The sequence below is a fragment of the Microcebus murinus genome, chromosome 9, assembly GCF_040939455.1.
Source record: "Microcebus murinus isolate Inina chromosome 9, M.murinus_Inina_mat1.0, whole genome shotgun sequence".
In the NCBI taxonomy this organism is placed as follows: domain Eukaryota; kingdom Metazoa; phylum Chordata; class Mammalia; order Primates; family Cheirogaleidae; genus Microcebus; species Microcebus murinus.
The window spans coordinates 39,190,743-39,212,750 of record NC_134112.1 but is presented as its reverse complement, the minus strand read 5'-3'; the positions used below and the strand labels follow the sequence as shown (position 1 = coordinate 39,212,750).

The window sequence follows — 22,008 nt, the reverse complement described above, 5'->3', positions numbered from 1 at the left end:
GAAGTATGCATCATTAAGAGACCAAAAATAGTCAGTCATTTACTTGTGAAATATAGAAATAAATAGTCTAAACTGCTTCCTCTACCCATGTAGCTGCTGTTTTCAACTACTGATTGAGAATACTAGACTGAACTAAACCTTTTTAGAATCAACCTTACAACACACACAAAAAAATGTTCACTTGCCTTTCTCAATAACAATGCAAACTCATCATCTCATTTGCTCGTTTTGCGGGGTGTTTCTTGGGTCATAAGTCAGTGAACGAATGATTTCTTATTGAAGGAGTCAAGAGGAAAACGCCACAAAGGCATCTGAGAGGACAGCAGAGGAAAGGCAACGACGTCGAGCACCTCATTCCAAACCATGTGAACACGTTTCACAAGTGTCTATCCAAGGAATGGCCCTAAGATGAAGATAAGAGTATCATTCCTGCAAGAATAAACTTTTATAGTATCTAAGCTAAAACATCAGTGAAACACGGTATTCATGAAATGCTGAAAACATGCAACCCATTTGCTGGAACAGGCCTACAGAGAACTTTTATTTGGCCCATACTGTTTTTAGTTGTTGTGGCTGTTGTTTTAATCCAGTGAATTTTCAACATTTAAAAACAGAATGTTTCTCATTAAAATTCAGTTGAGGTCTTCTCTGGGGTAAAAAAAAATAATAATAATACAAATAATCTGGCAATGGTAGGTCTGCATTCCCATATTGTCACCATCAGCAAAAGCCAAGCAGGTGTTCTCACTTTTAGGCAAGACAATGGCCTACTCGGGTCACCAAAAGCCCGTGAGCTGCTTCACATGTGTATGCTGTCCGGCTAGTCCTTGTGAACATATGAATTAATAATTAGCCTAACTTTATTTAGGCTTAACTTAATTAATAATTAGCCTAACTTTATTTTTGTTACATTTTCTTTTTTGACAAACTTCTTTCTTTTCTAATAATGGATAGAAATACTAGTGACAAATTAAAGGGACAGGTCTATTACATTAGAAATGGACACACCACAGTCACACTAGAAACTTTGTATAATCACTCCAGTGACAACAAAATCACTTAGTATTGTAGAAAACTATCTACATTATGAAAAATTTCTATTGTGATGTTCATCTCTAGTATTTTGGCCCCATGACACTAATATAAAATTTATAACACTACTTAAAAACTCCCTGTGGAAATAGTGTTGGTAAAGAGAAAATAAACATGAGTTGTAAAATTTTGACTGGAAAATTTTGAGTGGAAAGAGCATGGATTTCAGGGTGAATTTAACCTGGACTCACATCCTCACTCCATCACTTACCCATCTAAGCTTAAATTTCTTCACTGGCAGATAGCTACTCATTCACCTATTCATTCAACAAATAATTCACCTAGCAACTTCTTGGGTGAAGTACTGTGCAAAGCTCTGGAGATACAGTATGTATAAAACTTCTGTCCCCTGCCCTCCTGGGGCTTACTTTTTAGCTAGGGAAACAGAGATTAGAGAGCTAATAATACAAATGTTAATTTGTATTAATATCATGTTTAATTACCACTGTGGCGACTCTGAAAAAGAAGCATTTCACAGGGAGTCTTGACCTCTCTAATCTAGTCAGGGAAAGCTCCTGGAGGAAGTGAGAACTGAAATCAATTTGAATGAACAGGGAGTAATTAACTATGTATATTGAGGAGGAGAGGCCTGAAGAGGAGATAAAAGCAATGGGATAATGGCCCTAGAGCAGAAGGGTATATGCTTCTTCAAAGACCTGGAAAGGGTGGGTGGGATGGAGGTGCAGAGAGGGAGGGAGTGGTAGGACAGGAGGCTGGTGAAGGAGGCACAGCCCTAGCACACTGTTGAGTATTTTAGTTTCTATCCCAAAGGGAATGGGGAACTACTAAAGGGGCTTAGGCAATAAAATGTCTTGGAAGTTTTGACATCTTTTGAGACCATCGCTCTGGCTATAGTGGGGAGAATGAATTACAAAGGGAGAGACGTGTGTGTGTGTGTGTGTGTGTGTGTGTGTGTGTGTGTGTGTGTGTGTGTGTGTAAATGCAAGGAAACTTGCTGGAAAACCATTGCAGCAGTTCAACAGCCATTAGTAGTACTGTGGTGGTGGGTGGGGCGGGGGGGAATAGAGGGAAATTAAGAGATTCAAGCAACATTTAGAAGTTAACATTGTCAAGACTCAGATTGTGTTATACATGAGGGGGCTGAGGTGGGCAGGGTCAGTTTGGGACATCCTGAGTTTAGGGTACCTGTAAGATATTCAAATAGAAATACCCATTAAGCAGTTGAATATATGGATACAGAGCTCAAGGGAGAAGTCAGAGCTACAGATATTAATATAGATAATAATGTCACCCCATATACCTGTTAGGGAAATTCAACATAAAAAGTACCTAACAATAACCTGAAACATAGCAGGTGCTCACCCTAAGTAACCTCCTCTTCTAGTTAATGAATTTCTTCCATGTGTGAGGATAAGCAGTCCTGGGTCCCATTTCCCAGACTCCTAAGATTAATAAATGAGAAGTAATAGTATTTAGGTTCTTTCAGATGACATTGAAGGCTTCTAGGACCATCCCACAGATCATGAAACTAGAGAAACTTGTGCATTAGAGTCTTATCCAGCCATTTGGCAGGAGAGAGGAGGCAAATAAAAGCCCAAAGATTCATGTAGGGAAAGCTGCAAATAGTAGAGAGAGCTTCGTGTGGTAAAGCATACACTAACTCCACAATGTTCAAATTCCAAATCTCCAAGCAACATTTTTCAAAAGGACCTGTTGCCCTAAGAAATAGCTACATTCTCAGCCTGTGTGCTCCCTCATCAACTATTGTGGACCCCCAGTCACTCAGGGGTTTCTTACATTGCAATTATAGTTCAAACACAACACTTTCAGAAAATATACCATCTGGGGAAAATCAGTCCCAATAACAAGATACTACTTAACCAGAACTCTACCTACAAGGCTAGTCCCAAGCAAAAAATGTATAGGCTTTGGCTGAGGGGAAGGTTAGTCTTAAAAAATAAACATGTCTCTCCTATCCAAGCACTAGAAAAAGAAAAGATCTTTCTCTTTTTTCTCTGAGAGCAGGTTATAATTAATCTCAAGAAATTGAGTAGGTGAGTGTATATAATCCATGTTCAGAACTTATGGCATATGTCCAAACTTTGTGCATTTCAGTTTTAAAAAGAATCTGCAGAATATAATTCTTGTCAATCAGCCAGTAACTGCCTACATACTGTTCTAAGCACAATTAGTTGATGCTTTTATTTTTCTTACCTTACACTGATCTTTTTTTCACCAAAGTGCTTTGGCTCTGCTCATAAGTTACAAAATTATGGTATTGAAAAAACCCTTGAAATCTAAAACTAGAATTATTTTTTATGCAGATAATAAATAGATAGATAGATGTCAGATACATACATATATGCATACTTACTCCATGTGTAACACCTTTAAATTTTATGTCAATATCCACATCAAGGAGATCATTCTTTTTTCCCTAAGAAATGTAGATTTCCAGTGAGTCCACAAACAACTGAATCAATTAAATTTTCATGAAGCACAAAACACTGAAAAACATAAGGATACAACGTAATGTAAGGAAATTTTTAATGATCCCTGATAAAAAATTTAAACTGAAATGAAAGTACAATCTATTAACCTATGTCACAGCTTACATATTCTCTAAGATAAAGACCAATGATGACTTGTAGTGTGTGGAAAGCACCACAAAATGTTAGAAAAGCTACCTTCTGTGGGACTTTTGGTAAATCACTTAATTATTAATATTTGAATTTATTTTGACACCTCTAAATGGAGGCAAAACTATTTGAGGATTAAGCTGTTGTATGTGAAGCTACTGTCACATAGTAAATACTCATAAATGGGGGACATTATTATTTATTATTGTTATGATTATTATTAATCTGAATTTTAAGATAATTTAATCACTATACTATTTCTTACTCAACGTCAGTTTATCACAGGGAAATAAATGTTCATTTTCAGTAGTTCTTGGTATGTATTACTCAATAATTAAGTAGGCTAGGGTATTTTCTTTCAAAATGTCATATCAAGACTCAACAACATCAGTCAGATCATTAGCTGTCAAATTACTGTGTTCCATCAAGTTGCTATACTTGCTTAAGTGTTTTATTTTGTAATCTGAAGGTGGTTGTAACTTTTCTTTGCTGGTCATTTACAATGAGAACCAATTAAGGACTGCTTTTTTATATTTGATTGGCCTGATTAGATTAATCATTGTGACCTATATTAATAGGAATGAACCCATAATTTGTACTAAGCAATTACATAAACAATATGCTAAAGAATGTGTACCTAAAATGCTAGAGTAGATATCCTATAAGAAGAAGAGTATTATATCTTGTGGAATCTAAAGATGTACCAAAGCAACCAGACTAAATAAATTGGTGATGGGGTAAACCACCTAACAAACCAAACTTTTGATTTGAATTAACTAATCTTTTCCTTTTATTTTAGTTTGTAAAACTGTGAATTCTTGAAGTAACATTGCCATATTACTTATGTGAATACTTTATAATTTAAAAGAATTATTTTTTCAACATTAAAACCATGTCACTAACCCATATACCATATCTGTATGAAAATTATAAATTTTAGATAAATACCCAGAGATATTTTTCTACTCTTTGGGGAAAAAATATTAATATTGAGAACATCAAAGAAATTAAATGGATATTTCTTCTTTTATCCATCTGTTTTGTATTTGTTAGATGAGAAGTTCTGTTTTATTTACACATAAACATATAAACTCAGAAGGAGAAGAAAGTTAAACTTCTTATTTAACATCACAAAAATAAAAGTAAATGAGAAAAAAAAAACAGACTCGACATCACATTAACTAAAAGTTTTGATTTTTGCAAATGGTCATGTATTTCTGTTCTCACTTCAACCATACTTATACTACCCAAGTGTAGATATATATTTCCTCTTGTGCAATTTAAGTCTTCCTGCCTTGGAGTGGTTTTCCTCTTCCACTGCCAGTCCAGACCTTATCTCACACAGGCCACAAGGTCAAGCACCTTAGAGCCCAGCTCTGCTCAGGAGCAATCTTGCCAAAGCCATCAATGGCTTTAACTGCCTACCGATGGAACTCCAGACATTATAGGTTTAGCAATCTAACCCCAGAATATCTCTCCTTCCTTACCTCTTCCTACTTCCTAAAAGAGGTTTTACAAATTCTCTTCCTCAGCCTCTTGTCTGGCTTGATATCCTTCAAAAAAGAAAGAAAATGAGTTGGGAAGAATTTCTTGCTAGCACCTGTCCTGGCTTTCCCTAATGTAATAGGGAAAATAAGATATATTTCCCTGAAAATAAGACCTACCCATAAAATAAGCCCTAGCAGGATTTCTAAGCATTTGCACAATATAAGTCCTACTCTGAAAATAAGACCTAGTGATAGGCGTGGCTACACAGCATATCTGCACAACCCATTCATTTCGTCACAGAGCTGTAAAGAAGATAAGCAGCCCTTCTCATTTGCCCCATGAGAGCTCTATTGCTCGACATGAGAGATTGGGCCCAATTGTTCTAAAGGAAATAGAGTCACAAGAAATTCAGGATGGAATTCGGGGTTTGGAGAGTTATGACGATGTTCCAGAAGAAGACGACTTAACTATATTTGAATAAATGTAGATTGTTGTACCATACTTAAAAAAAATAACACATCCCCTGAAAATAAACCCTAGGGTGTCTTCTTGAGGAAAAATAAATATAAGACTCTGTCTTATTTTGGGGGAAACACAGTAACCTTTGGAGGAAATTAATATTAATAGGCCCTATGATAAAGAAACTACGATTTTCTTTTAATCTAGCGTATTAGCATTTTCTTTACGTACTTGAATTCAGAAGTAACACACAAATGACAGTAACACAGTTACTATCTCTTTTTCAAAGACACTTGTTAACATTTGTTCCACAGATCCCCTTTGGGAAAACAACTGTGCATTCTCTGATGACACCCTGTGCTTTGACACTCAGGGCCATCTCCATGTTGCCCCCTCCCACCCCCATTTATAACACTATAGTTTCCCTTCTCTCCCTAATGATTCCCGTATATGCTTTGGTTCTCCTACAACGTTGTAAGCTCTTTGAGGGGCTGATTACGTCAACTTAATTTTATAAAATATTTTGGAATTCAGTATAGCAAAAATTTTAATATTTGTAACCTCAGAGAATTCATGGCCATAGCTTACCTGGCAAAGGTCCTCAGGAAGGAAAGGGGATTTAAGGGACTCTGGGAAAGGTTTGAGGAATGGTCAGTGAACATTGTGGGGGAGACAGAAGCTCTCTCAGCCATTATGTAATCAGGAGAAGACTATTGCTTGCGTCACTGCTGGTTGGTATGAGACTCAAATAGAGCTTTTTTGCTTCCAGCATGGAGAAAAGGGAAAACCTAACAAAAGAGCTATAGCTTACGGCAGACTCTTCATTGCATTGCAGATTCTCCTTTCCCCCTCTTTTCTCACACTCACCAGCCTTCCACGTAACAAAGGAATCACAGCTATCTCATGGTCATTGCTTCCCAAAGTATAAATCTGCCAGAGCAGCAAAGAAGCAACTTTACTATTATAAATTAATAATAATAATTTCATAATAATATGTAAAACTGTGTAATATGGGTATAGTATTTTGATTAATTGTATGTTAATATTTATAATGATAACTCAAGACAGGAAAACAGCTTAACGCCCTTGGTTATATGAAAAAAAATTCAATTTATAAATTATTTTTATTGTAAAGAAGTATGATAGGGTGATCAATAAAAGTCTTTCAAGCATAAAATTATATTACATTAGGATAAAATTATTTGCAGAAAGTGGAATGGAAGTATAATACAAGGTCAAGGAAAAAAAGAATAATGTAAAGTTTTCAACTATTACATTAGCTCTTATATACATAGCATATATACATACATATATACATATACACATACACACATATATACAGACTTATATATAAATATTTTTGATAGCTAGATGATGGTTATCAAATTCTTCATGGATATTTTTGGTGTTGCCTTGAATACATCTAAGAGTGTGGGAATTTTATTTCTTGATGTCAATATTTATAATATATTATCAGCCCTCTCTGTATCTGTGGGTTCACATCTTCAGTTTCAAGCAACTGCAGATTTAAATATTTGAAAAAACTATAAAAATTAACAATACGACAATAAAAAATACAAATAAAAACCATAAAAAGCATAGTATTTGCATTGTATTATAAGTGATCTAGATATGATTTAAAGGCTACCAGGGGATGTATATAAGTTATATGCAAAGATGAATACTATACCATTTTACGTAGGGAATTGAGTATCTGTGGATTTTGCTATCTGCAGGGGGCATAGAACCAATCCCTCTTGGATACTGAGGGACAACTGAACCTAGAAATTACATAATTTCTAACTATTTCAAAATTTTTCAATCAACTGTAAAAGATAATAAATACCTACTTTAAAATGTGTGAATGTGTACTTTTTAAAAAATTATTTTTAGAGATGTGTGAGCAAAAAAAGAGACCATAGGCTGAAGGCCAAAAGGAAGAGGCTTAAGGCTACTGACTACCACACTACCTCTAGATTGCAAAAAAAAAATGAAGAAAAGAAGCAGCTGTTGCTGTGTGTACACATATATATACACATTCTCCTTTCCTTTACTGCATGTAACTTTTGCTTATCTCCTCCATCAGCTCCGCCTCTGGCTCACCTGGTGGTTAGATCCAAGAGTTTCATTCATTCTCTGGCAAGAATCTAAGACCAGAGCAATGACCTATGGGTGTCACCTGTTCCCACCCAGGCCAAGCCACACCAGGTAGCTACAGGGTGCAGCAGAGAATGAAGGCTAGGACCTTGACCAGGAGAAGGAGGCCCGGGAAGGAGTACAGCTGGGTTGAGAGTGAGAAGGATTTTTGAGTGAAGATGGCAGCAGGCCTACAGCCAAATCAGTGATTGGAGATACTGAGTAGCTCCACACACAGCCTAAAAATGGAACAGTCAGCTGTGGAGACAGATGCAATGGAACACTTGTAAACCCTTCAGGGCCCTTGTCAGGAGGAGGAGACTTGGATTCAGGGTTGGAGACTTGAGAGCCAGAGGACATGATAGTATAGCCCTGGGGCCAATGCCTGTTTCCTTGACTCTCACTGTCTCAGGCTGAAGACTTTTATGGGTATATGGGCCACACTTAATTTCCTTTGTTCCAGGAGCTTTGAACACTCCTCTTAGAATTGCTTTCACTTGGTCCTCTTCAATGTTGGTGTCAAAATCACACAGAAGGCTAAAAGAATATTTGCTTAATCAAGGTTTAAACATGCACAATCGAGGGAAAAAAATAGCCTGAGATGCTAGAATTTTTCATGTTGATTTTCCACATTAATCAAATTCTGAAGATAATTACTTAATCTTCCACTTCATTTACCTATGTAGATCAGGCTGCCTCCACCTGAGGGGAAAACACCAGATCCTGACATTTTCAGAGCTATTTTCAAACCACTGGATGGCAGATCCAGTCCTGCCTAGGGCCATAAGGGGGAGGAACAATGGGAGGTGTGATCCAAGTGTTTAATATCACCAAAATATGTTGGCAACAATGCTGTTTGCTCTTACCCACACAGAGATACACACATTTTCAAATACTTGCCAAGATGCAAATTCTCTTTAGATGGTTGATGACTATTTCTCCACAGAAAATAGCCAAGAAAGTATTCTTCAGCAATCTATTTCTGACCAAAGGAAAGTCCTCTAGAGTTCCCTTGGATAAATCTTTGTCCATTCCTAGGAACTGTGTGCTATGACTTGAAGAAATGAACACTTACTTAGAATCAGATGACCTCCATTCTAACCCAGCTCTCTACTATTTATTTGTGAGACCTTAGCACCTTCTATACTTCCTCCTAACGTGAAGATAGTATCTGCCTAAGAGGTTGTTAAATAAGAATATAAGTAAAATTGAAGTCAATGTTAATGTTTTTCCTTTCTTTTTGACACCTGAAAGGTATGATAACAGCATAAAATGTTTGGCTTTGAATTGGGCTCCACCTGAGAGCAAAAAAATAATGAAATAAAATAGAAACATACAACAATAAGGACATTTTTGTGGGTTCAGCAAAAAGATCAACATTAGAAAAGCAAAAGCCTGCAAATTATATGAATCTAGGTTAATTGTTCAGGAGCTTTTTCTGGTTGCTATGAGCAGTTAGAAACTTAAATCACTTTCATTCATGAATATTAAACTAAATACATCTAATTTAGCCTAAAATGATCTCCCAACATAAATAAATGAGTCATATAATGAGTCGCATAAGAATATTAATTTTTTAAATGAAAAAAACATCAAGAGGATGATTTGGTTTTAGAAAGTAGTTTTATTTTTTAAAAAAAGCAAATAAAGACTATAGCTATGCCAGGAAAAATATTTGGGGTATAAATAATGATGATGATAATGCTCTGGTGAAAATTAGCTGAGATTTACTGATACTTATTATGTTCCAGGTACTGAGTGCTTAATATGTTACAGGCATTGGTGAAGAGGTTTTATATGTATTAACTCCTTTCAGCCTCATAACATCCTACAAAATAAGTATTATCATTATTATTATTATTATTATTCCCACTGTAAGGATGAAGAGTTTAAAGTACAAGAAGTACCCCAGCTAGAACAGTGGGGAACTAGGGAGCAACTCGAGAATCTGCATGCTTAAACACTAGTCAGCCATACTCCTGAAAACAGTCTGTGAGACCCAAGGAAATTGGAAATAAACAGTGACCTACCAAAGGAATTGTTCTTTCTGATTCTCTTCTCACTTCATGTCCCCGTGGAGCAGATATAAGTACAGTGTTATATTCGAGATTCACAAGGCCACAGGACAGAGAGACAGAGTCACTGAGGCTGTAATTATCAAAAGGAGTTTTATTGTCTAGCTCGAGCTAGACAGAGCGCCAGCGCAGTGGCCTCTTCTCCGGGCAGGGACCCCCCTTTGTGTGTTAGTCCCCTTTTTATAACTTAGTTGTTTACACACTGGTCATGCATCCACCCCCACAGTGATTTTTACTTCAGCCTGCCCCTGATTGGCCCTAACCTGTTCTGAGTCCTAGCTGAGAGACTCAGGTTTCCGCTCTCTTTGTCCTTTTCCTCTGCATCCCATAATATACTCATAATGCCTTGCGGTTAGCAAACAAGCAGTAAACAGAAGCTGGAAGGTGTCTATTGTCCTTATAGCCCAGTATCTTACAACAGATCTTCTGTTAGAGTCAAGTAAAGGAGCATATTCTGCCTAAAATCACTTTTATTAGAGGAAATTTAGTTACCATTTTAGTAATATGACTTGAAATACTTATTATTTTCCCGTTAAAAACACTGGGAAGATGTTCATTGTTCTTGTTTTTACTGGTAAGAAAGACAATGTTAATGAAATGCCACTATAACTGAGAAATTTTTAAAAGTACAGCTATTTTTATTTTATTATATCAAATAAACCTTTTAGCATATTATAAAATACATGTTATAGTAATAGGTCCCCATTTACTAAGTCAATACAAAAAATGGCAACACTTTTCTCTAATGCTCAGGATATGAAAAAGTAGATATGTCATTTGTAAAGTCCTAGCTTTAGTATTATCATGATTACTACTACTATTATTTTTATTTCAGAACTTACAGAACTTTTCTCAGGAACTGCATTCTGCTTAAGAAAGCAAATCCTATTGGACATTGGCCATGGGCAAGACAATCATCTCTAATCCATGCCTGCAACTTCCATATGATCATCAGATGTTCAGTGACACTTTAGAAATTCATCTTGAATGACTGTCAAAATTTTATGTGAGTGCCTAGGAGCTCTCTAACTTATAACACCATTCATGGGTCTCAAGCTATCATATTATAGCCATGCTTTTGTAGAAAGGGAGTGATAAAGGTTGATTAGTTTTATCTAGAGGGCTAAAAAGAAAACTTAAACAACATAATCCCTGTTTCAAGAAACTAACTCAACTCCATATAACAAGGGTAATAATAAAAGCAACAACCAAATGAGTATTACTTAAACTAATAAACTCTATTTGGACTTGGCCTAAAATTCACAGTGTCTACTTCAGATCTATGTCAGATTTAAAATTCTTTCAGCCATCAGGAAATTTTGAGTACTTGTCATGGGCCAGTGATGGGACACAAATCAGGATGAAGTGGATAGTTAGCAAACAGACACAACCTCTAACCTTAAAGACCTTAGGTCTGCATCTATTCGCCCTGGCAGAGACTAGATTGTAAGCAGAGATCAAGAAATGACAGACAATGGTTAGAAGAGGTGACATGGGAGAAAAAAACTAGAAAAATATGGGCAGCAAAGAGTGAGATCATGGAATACATTTGAGAATGAGAAAGAGAAAAATGCCCCCAAAACTCAGGAATACAGAGCACTGTCCTATCATTGATCTAAGAGTACTTTCTTATAACTGTTTCATAATATCAAAACATTTCCATTATTAGAGCAGTCTTTATGAGGAGCCTAACTTTATATTCTTAGATTAATATTTATAGTTTCTAAGGCAAATAGTACATTCCCATATTTTATTATTTTATCTTTCTTTTTCATTAAAACTACCATGCTACAGAGATCAAGATCTAACAACGAGATGATAAAGTGAAAAGCTGTAAATGTCAGCCCCTTATGTGGCCATAACAGCTAACAACTGATACTGTGACAACAGCGTGTGTAGACACAATATATACAACTTACACATATTTTAATTAATGTTTTATAATTTGAATTGTATTTTAGAAAATTACTATAAGCAAGAATAAACAAAATTAACTTCTATGCAACTATAAACATAATTTATTTATGATATAGACAGTTTTTTAATATTAAATATATATAATACATAATTCTATATTACATATCATGCATATTTAACACCAAAAAGCCATTATTATTTACAAGAAAAGTATTTTTTCAGTCACTAGATGACTGTGTCATCTAATTCATTGGAATTTTCAAACGTCTTTATTTTAATAAAATTGCATTTATAGCATGCATAATATTCATTGCATTCTGTTATAACGCTGCCTTTAATCTTTAATTATAAAACTAAATTTTTATTCCTATTATTTAACTATTTTGTGATAATGAACTTAAATGTCTGTCTCAGCCAAAAATTTTTTACATGATTTGCTTTAACAATAACTATGGAAACTGATCAAGACAATGCTCTTTATACAAGAAAAGTAACTATAGTATAGCCTCAGTATCTTTGTCATGGAATTAAATATGATTTAAATAGGATCCCTTAGCAATGGATAACTTCTTAGGCAAATTCAGTGCTGGAAATTCTTTTTTTTTTTTTTTTTTTTTTTTTTTTTGAGACAGAGTCTCGCTCTGTTGCCCAGTCTAGAGTGCCGTGGCATCAGCCTAGCTCACAGCAACCTCAAACTTCTGGGCTTAAGCAATCCTTCTGCCTCAGCCTCTCCAGTAGCCTCACCATGCCCGGCTAATTTTTTCTATATATTTTTAGTTGTCCAGCTAATTTATTTTTGTTTATTTTTTTTAGTAGAGACGGGGTCTCGCTCTTGCTTAGGCTGGTCTTGAACTCCTGACCTCGAGCGATCCTCCAACCTCCAGCCTCCCAGAGTGCTAGGATTACAGGCATGAGCCGCCACACCCAGCCTGGAAATTAAATGGTGCTTGAAACAAACATAATCCCTAGTATTTTAGATAGTACAGCCAATGTGAGCAATAGCAATATCAAGAGTGGATCTGGGCCAGGCATGGTGGCTCACGCCTGTAATCCTAGCACTCTGGGAGGCCGAGGCGGGTGGATCACTCAAGGTCAGGAGTTCGAAACCAGCCTGAGCAAGAGCAAAACCCCATCTCTACTAAAAATAGAAAGAAATTAATTGGTCAACTAAAAATATATAGAAAAAATCAGCCAGGCATGGTGGTGCATGCTTGTAGTCCCAGTTACTTGGGAGGCTGAGGCAGAAGGATTGCTTGAGCCTAGAATTTTGAGGTTGCTGTGAGCTAGGCTGACTCCAGGGCACTCTAGCCTGGGCAACAGAGTGAGACTCTTGTCAAAAAAAAAGAAAGAAAGAAAGAAAGAAAGAAAGAAAGAAAGAAAGAAAGAAAGAAAGAAAGAAAGAAAGAAAGAAAGAAAGAAAGAAAGAAAGAAAGAAAGAAGAGAGAGTGGATCTGTATGTTTCAGGCATTGTGGGAAGAACAGATTATCTAAGAATGACTCACCCTCCAGTGTATAATATGCCCTGTGCAGTTTATCAAACATTTCACATAAGATATCACTTTGGTGCCATGTCTTAAGTTAGTGGGGAGCTGCTATTATTCCAAACTTGTTTCATTAGGTGGTTACCATATGTCTAAGATGCCACCAATTATAAAATGTATTTTTTTGTGTTTTACTAAGAATGAAAAAACACTGGCAATTAAAGATGGAACACCCTTATTTATAAGACACATCTCATAGTATGAAAAAATGAACATCTTGGAATCCGTGAAATCTAATAAAGAAAATCTCACCCAAATCTTCCCCTGGTCTAGTTTTTTCATCATTAATCTTTCCCCAATGTCCAAAGTTGACTTATGTCCCATTACCAGTCAGAATGGATACACTGGTAATGGTGCAGCAAGATTTCTTTACTAAATTTTGAATAGCTTGTACCTTTTTTTTCGATAGGTCAACAGAGCTACTTCAGAGAGTGCCCTTAATCATATCTCAATGCCTTTTCCTCTATGACTGTTCCTAATGTGTATAGCACAGACCAATACAATTCCTGAGACTAAGGAAGCTCATGGTTTTCTAAAGTATTTCTTGCCAAATGTCTTGTTACAGTAGTACCCATTTACTGGACTGTTGTCAAAGGTAATGCTGCAGTGATTAATAAAAGACAAACAAGTTACTTCATGGGAAATAAAGGCTAGAAGAACCTGATGCATGAAGTAAAGGGAAGCAAAGCAGGAAATATAAGCATTCCAGGACGTCAGATCTCCACATGGCTCACTGCTGATGTTGGTATCAGCTGGTTGGAGCAAAGATTTTGTTTTGAGATATTCAATATTTTCTTATCCTCCCAACTATGCTAAAGATGCTGGATACATGGCACCTGCTTGACCAAAAGGTACAATAACCAGTACAACTCCAGCACATTCCTAATTGCTGCAAGACCAAGTGAAACAGAGGTCAATTCCCCAGACATAAACCTCCTAGACAGGACAATATTTTGAGCAAAAAATAGTTTCTTTTTCACTGTATACACATTATTTCCTATTTTATTTGGTTTTGTTTGGGGGGAGTTGCTTTTTTTGTTTCATTTGTTTTGTTTTGTTTTTGTCTTGTTTTGTTTTTTTTGGGGGGTGTGGGGGGGGGAAGAACACCTTTTATGTTGATTGTTATCAGAAGTATTTGTTACCAAACAGGCATCAGGGACTTTGTTACATTCAAAATGACACACGGAGACATTGTCCTGTCTACAGCAGCACAGGACATTAACATTTCTATGTAGAACCATTTTAAGTCTACTTACAAGTGGAATAATCCACAGAGTTCACAGTGCAGATTGTACGGGCTGTTGGAGTTTTGATTCCTTAGGTAGAAGGTACTGATATTCTAAGAGGCCCTTTGTTAAAGAAAGAGACAAAGGAGGCCATTTTGAATCACAGAAAGTTCAATTCTAGCACCTACCCAGAGACATCCAGAAAGTGGCTGGTGAGAGGAAAATAATGTCTCACAATGAATGGATGCTGCCTCTGAATTCTTTCAGTTCAATTCTCACATCAAGAAAAATAATCATTAGGGATGTGTGCCTACGCTGTATTATTTTTAGCTCTTTTGAGGAGAAACCTATTATTTCTTTCACTCCCTGGATGAAGAGGAAAGTAGTCTCTTACGGTCTAATAACATAAACAATTCTGCTGATTTTTCAGATTGTGGGGAAACATCCTATATTTTTTCATAAATGGAGAAAAAATTATGAAGCATAGAAGTAAAAAATTATTTCAATTTTCTACAATTCTACTTTGGTTACAAATAAGACCAGCAACAACCTGCTTCAATATGCAGTGATCAGAAATGGTCCTGGGAGGACTCTGGCACAGTGGGGCTTGGGGCCCATTTCTATATGAGTCACTGTGGAGGGGGAGGGCAGAGATAATCTGTTTTCACACCCCTATGGCCCTGGAGTGTCAAGGCCAACTGAACTCCATGAAATGGGTTTCTCAACAACAGCGGCCAGCTGATACTAGAAAGGGGGCTGGAGAGACATAAACAATAAAGATTGCCCTCAAAGAGATTCTTTGATGATATAGACCAGTCATCAGCCCTAAATCCCCTGCTTGTCTTTTGAGTGTCTTTTACTTATTATACTTTCCTGACAAGACACAGCATGATAATTCCCCTTTCAATGTTATTACAGACAGCATGACCCCCCCACGTCTCCTGAGACCGATGGTATATCATAACCACCCAAACATTCAGAGATCAGCAACCTTCACCTTATCTCAGCCCCAAGGTTGGATTAATATTTCTAATTCGCTATTGACTCCTGATCCCTGAAATATAGCAATGTATTCACTACCATTGACTAATTATTGTTAAATAATAAATGAAGTAATACTTATCTCCTATGCCTTAGATGCTTGACGCAGATCTATATTATGAACTCTATTTTCAGTTTTGAAGCGGTTTATTTCAAAAAAAAATTGAGACCATCTTTTAAATTGGATGCTGAGGGTATTTTTAATTTTTGCTTTAGTTAAAAAGATATTTATGGTACATTGAGAATTACTTGATATACCCAAAACCTGAGAGTCATAGAGATATGTTATTTGCTTTTCTTTTGCAAAAGCTTGCTAAGCAGTTATATTAAATATTATTTAACAAAAACTATTTAAAACTATCATTGGTAAATAATGATATATAAATAAGAAAATACTGAAAATTAACATGGTTTCTAAATAAGATTAATTATTTTTAATGGACTACTTCATTTTGAAGTTCGAATCTGATTTATGTAACTGCATGACTAAATATATTATTTAGCTTTATATAGAAATATAGTCATTTGCTATATTTTCATGTTGATCCAGCTTTTGGGATTATAGTTTACACTTCAGACAATTAGAAATGTCATGTATTTTATCAGATATCTATCTGTTAGGATGGCTTTCATAACAAATAAAAGAGCATGTAACTTAAACTATCTTAAATATTAAAAAATTTCCTGGCTCACCAACCCTGAAGACCAAATCAGGGTAGGCTTTAATTTGACTTAATTAAGAGACTTCTCTATAATCTTTTATGCATCAGCATCATATTTAGTCTGCAGCAGTTCGACCCTTGTATTTGTGCTGAACAACATGAAGAAAGAGGAGAAATCATTTCCAGATTTCCCTAGAGAGAAAGACCAGCTTTTCCAAAAGACTTTGGCAAATTCTCCTCACAGCTCTTTAGCTCAAATTGCACACAATGCCCATGCCCATACTACTTAGTGATAAACATAAAAAAAAATCATTTTCACCCCTTCAGTGAGTGTGTTGGGAAGTCAGCTTCTTAGAGTAATAAGCTGCATTAAATTAGAATTATTAGGCCAATCTTGGTCCGGCTTCTGAGAGGCGCGAGTGGGCTGGGTGGTTTTTGCTGGTGCCACCATGGTTTGTACACTAAACTGCATCGTCGCTATGTCCCAGAACATGGGCATTGGCAAGAACGGGACCTGCCCTGGCCCCCACTCAGGAATAAATTCAAGTATTTCCAAAAAATGACCACCACCTCTTCAGTAGAAGGCAAACAAAATCTTGTGATTATGGGCAGAAAGACCTGGTTCTCCATTCCTGAGAAGAGTCGACTTTTAAAGGACAGAATTAATGTAGTTCTTAGTAGAGAACTCAAGGAACCTCCACAAGAAGCTCATTTTGTTGCTAAAAGTCTGGATGATGCCTTAAAACTTATTGAACAACCAGAATTAGCAAATAAAGTAGACATAGTTTGGATAGTGGGAGGCAGTGCTGTTTATAAGGAAGCCATGAATCTACCAGGCCATCTTAAACTGTTTGTGACAAGGATCATGCAGGACTTTGAAAGTGACACATTTTTTCCAGAAATTGATTTGAAGAAATATAAACTTCTCCCAGAATACCCAGGTGCTCTTTCCGATGTCCAGGAGGAGAAAGGCATTAAATACAAATTTGAAGTATATGAAAAGAATGATTAATATCTTTGGTGTTTTCTGATTTATTTCAAGTTGTTCCCCCTCCCTTTAAAAAAATTATACATTTTTACATTAGAAAAAAAAGACTTGTTGACTTTAGACCTAGGGATAATTATTTCTAAGCATGTGTTTATTCTCCATTAGTCTTAATTAGACTATATCAAATACCAATTGTGAAACATTCCTCACTATAACTACCTCAGTGCCTCTCCCCTGCAGCTTGAATTGTCATTCCACACCCATCACATATGGAATTTTTGCCAGTCCTTGCCATTGTCAGACTTGTAAAATGTTGGTGGTATTAATTAAAAATGAAGTTGGTCAAATACCCTTCAATTCAGCAATTCCTCTGTTGGGTAAATACTGAGAGAAAACCTCCTACATGTATATCCAGAAGTTTGTAGACAAATGTTATGGCCTTGTTTGTAATACTGAAAAACTGAGAACGGCCTGGAAGTCCAGTGGCAGGAAAATGAATATATTACTGTCTTAGATTGGGCATCCTCCAAAGCAGATCCCAAGACTGAAATTTCAATGAAACCAGTTTATTTGGTAGGTCATACCAAAAAGCACCAAATGGGGTGTGGAAAAATTGAGACAGAAAGGTAAGAAAGCCAGTTCAAGATCAGTGAGCAGGTTCTTATTGGGTAATAAGCTCAATACTGCTGAGGTACCTAGGAAATGGAAGGAAGAAAGCTGGAGTATTAGTACACCACTCATTGGTGGGGGCTTATCCAGATTTGTTAACTCCCTGCCCTGTGTGTGGGCTGAACACATGTCACTTGCTACAGTCCCAGGTGTTTGCAGTAAGCAGCTGCTGGTGTGCAAAGCAACAGTGAATGCTAAACAGACACTTCAAGCAATTCCATATGTTTATGTGTATAAGATCTTCATACTTTTTATGTAAGTAAAAAGTATAAAGCCTCATGTGATTTATTTGAAATAGCCACACATGGTTTATTTGAAATATTTTCTAATTTAAAAAATACAGAAACAGGATGACCAATTAAACATTCAGCTGCAAGATGATGGTAGTTTGGACCAGAAGATTGGGTATAGTGAGAAATCATGATTTAGGATATATTTTAACATTGGAGGTAGCAAGATTTTCTGATGGAGTTTGATTTTGGTTTTAGGCCTAGTGAGTTTGAGACACCATTAAGGAAAGGAAAGGAGAGAAATAATAAAAGAACTGAAAACAACGGAACCATGCCAAGAGTGGAGATAAAATAATTTTTAGACAAGCAAAGACTCAGGGGTTACCCCTACATAGCCTTTTTGGAAAGCTACTGGGGGAAATTCTCCAGCATAATGAAAGGAGCACATAAACCAAAAAAGAGGATGACATGGGATCCAGAAAATAGGATCCAACATAGCCAATATTCCAGCTATATAGCTGGCTTAGAAAACAAACTATATACTGTGTTTCCCTGAAAATAAGGGACTTATATTTATTTTTCCTCAAGAAGACACCCTAGGGCTTATTTTCAGGGGATGTGTTATTTTATTTAAGTACAGTACAACAATCTACATTTATTCAAATATAGTTAAGTCTTCTTCTGGACCATCATCATAACTCTCCAAACCCCAAATTGCATCCTGAATTTCTTGCAACTCTATTTCCTTTAAAACCATTGGGCCCAATCTCTCATGTCGAGCAGTAGAGCTCTCATGGGGCAGATGAGAAGGGCTGCTCGTCGTGTTTACCGCTGGGAGACAAAATGCTTGGGTTGTGCGGATATGCTGCGTAGCTACGCCCATCACTAGGTCTTATTTTGGGGGTAGGGCTTATATTGCACAAATGCTTAGAAATCCTGCTAGGGCTAAATTTATGGGTAGGTCTTATTTTCAGGGAAACACGGTAAATAATTGGTTAGCTGGGCATGGTGGCACGTGCCTGTAGTCCCAGCTACTTGGGAGGCTGAGGCAGGAGGATCGCTTGAGCACAGGAGCTCCAGGCCAGCCTGGGCACCATGCTGAGTCCCCATTCTCTTAAAAAAAAATAATAGGTTATTGATTGATTTGGGGCATTTGGAAACAAGTAAGTTCGTTGAAGATGAAGCAAATGTAAAAAAAACAAAAACAGAGTGGGTGTGGTTAGGCAATCACTAATTCCAAGCAAAAGGAAAAAAATATATAAGATAGGAAGTAAAATGATCATATGCTGTTTTTCTCCGCAATGAGTAACTGCTTAACCCTTAAATCTGATAACTATTTTGGGACCATATGGAGGAAAAGTGAAGATAGTGGTGGTATAAAGCACTTGCCTCTGGAAAGAAACTGACAGGATTGTTGTCATTTTAAGACTTTTGGAACAATTTGGTTTAATTTAACCATCTTCATGTATTTTAATAAAAACAATACTATCTTAATAAAAAGTTACACTAATTCTTAAAAAAAAATTAGAATTATTATAGGAAGGAAGAAGGGAACAATAGCTGTTGGGTAAGCAACCAACTACTGCTGTACAATGAAATTCAAGCAATATACTTTGCTAGAAAATATGTATAAAATTACATAATTTAGAGAGATATTCCCTATTTTGGCACATCTATATATTTCCTAACACGTTGAATCTATGTTGTCCTAACTGACCATGGGAATTTGCTATAGACATCATCCTTGGTCTCTAGCATGAATCTAGGTACCTACCATGAACCTTGTATTTGGGTGGTGTACAGATAAAGATAGAATAAGGTTAGCCATCACCTCCTTTTCATTGTTATCTTTGATTTAGCTTCACAAAATATTCTTAATTTGGCTCCAAGGCATGGGTATTTTAGAAAAATAATCATACATCTAACTAATTTGAATTGCAGAGAAGATTTTTTCACTATAAAAGTAATATTTAAAACTATCAAAAATCAGATTTTAAAATTACTAGTAATCCCACCCTTCTAACTTGATCTTTATTAAAATTGTGACCTTATTTTTTCCACCAAGTACATTATAAAGATCTCTACATAATATTATAAAGTTTTGATGCCTCTTATTCTTAATACCTGTAAAAATTCTGACAAGCTTATATACATAATGTGATATAACTGACAATATATAATTGGAGAAAATAACTCTAAAATATTTGGCTATTTCCTATGTTTTTCATTGTTTTGTGATTTAAGGGGGATAATTTCTTATTTCCAATCAATGCTAAAAATAAGATCAATAATGTAATACTTAGATACATATGTAAAAAAGTTTAAAATCTATTCGAGGAAGACTATAACTTCTGATTAAAAAATAAAAGAGGAACTAAATACGTGGAGAGGTATTCCATGTTCATGGATAGGAAGAGTCAGCATTGTCAAGATGCCAGTTCTTCCTAATTTATTACATAGATTCACTGCAATCCCAATTAAAATCCCAGCAAGTTACTTTGTAGATATCAGGAAACTGATTCTATTGTTTACACTTACTAAAAAGCTATAATAACTAAGACAGGGTGCTATTGGTGAAAATATAGACAAATAGATAAATGAAACAGAATAGAGAGCCCAGAAACAGACCCACATAAATCTAGTCAACTGATCTTTGACAGAGAAACAAAAGGAAGAATAGACAGTATTTTCAACAAATGATGCTGAAAAAACTGGATGCTTTTTCATGCCAAAAAAACAAAAAATCTGGACATATTATGTTATAATTTTCACAAAAATTAAGTCAAAATGAATTATAGACCTAAATGTAAAATGCAAAACTATAAAGCTCCTAGAAGATACTAGAAAACCTGGATGACCTTGGATATGGTGATAAATTTTAGGCACAAACCAAAATATGACCCATAAAAGAAATAATTGATAACCTGAAGTTCATTAAAATTAAAAACTTCTGCCCTGTGAAAGACAATATCAAGAGAATGAGAAGACAAGCCACAGACTGGGAGATAGTATTTGCAAAAGACACATCTGATCAAGGACTGTTATTCAAAATATATAAATAACTCTTAAAATGCAACAGTAATAAAATGAACAACCCAATTAAAAAATAAACCAAAGACCTGAACAGATGTCTTACCAAAGAAGGTATACAGATGGTGAGTAAGGATATAAAAAGATGTTCAACCTTGTATGTCATTACAGAACTGCAAATTAAAATTATGAGATACCACCAAACACTTATCAGGATGGCCAAAATTTAGAACACTGACACTAAATTCTGGCAAGATTATCATGCAACACGAACTCTCATTCATTGCTTAGTAGGAATGGGGAATGCAAAATTCTACAGCCACTTTGGAAGAGAGTTTGGCAGTTTCTTACAAAACTAAATATACTATTACCTAAGATCCACTAATTGTGCTCCTTGGTATTTACCCAAAAGAATTGAAAAATAAGTCTGCACAAAAACCTACACATGAATGTTTATAGAAGTTTTATTTATAATTGCAAAAACTCTAAATTTGCTTCTAAAGCAACCAAGATAGCCTTTAGTAGATAAATAGATAAATAAGTACATCCAGATATAGAAATATTATTCAGCACTAAAAAGAAATGATCTATTAAGTCATGAAAAGACATATAGAAAAATGTATATTATTAAGTGAGAGAAGTAAATCTGAAAAGACTACATACTGTATGATTCCAACTATATGGCATTCTGAAAAGGGCAAAACTATAGAGTCAGGAAAAAGATCAGTGGTTGCCAGGGGCTAGCAGGGAAGGAATAGGAGGAACACAGAGAATTTTTAGGGCAATGAAACTTTAGGTCAAGTACTATAATGGCAGATACATGTCATTATATACTTGTCTAAAACCATAGAATG

At 35.8% G+C, this 22,008-nt stretch overlaps 1 pseudogene; it reads left to right on the top strand.

Annotated features, from left to right (window-relative positions):
• The first annotated feature begins 16,648 nt into the window (after nucleotides 1-16,648).
• LOC105867247 (dihydrofolate reductase pseudogene) lies at nucleotides 16,649-17,251 on the top strand (annotated as a pseudogene).
• The last annotated feature ends 4,757 nt before the right edge of the window (nucleotides 17,252-22,008 follow it).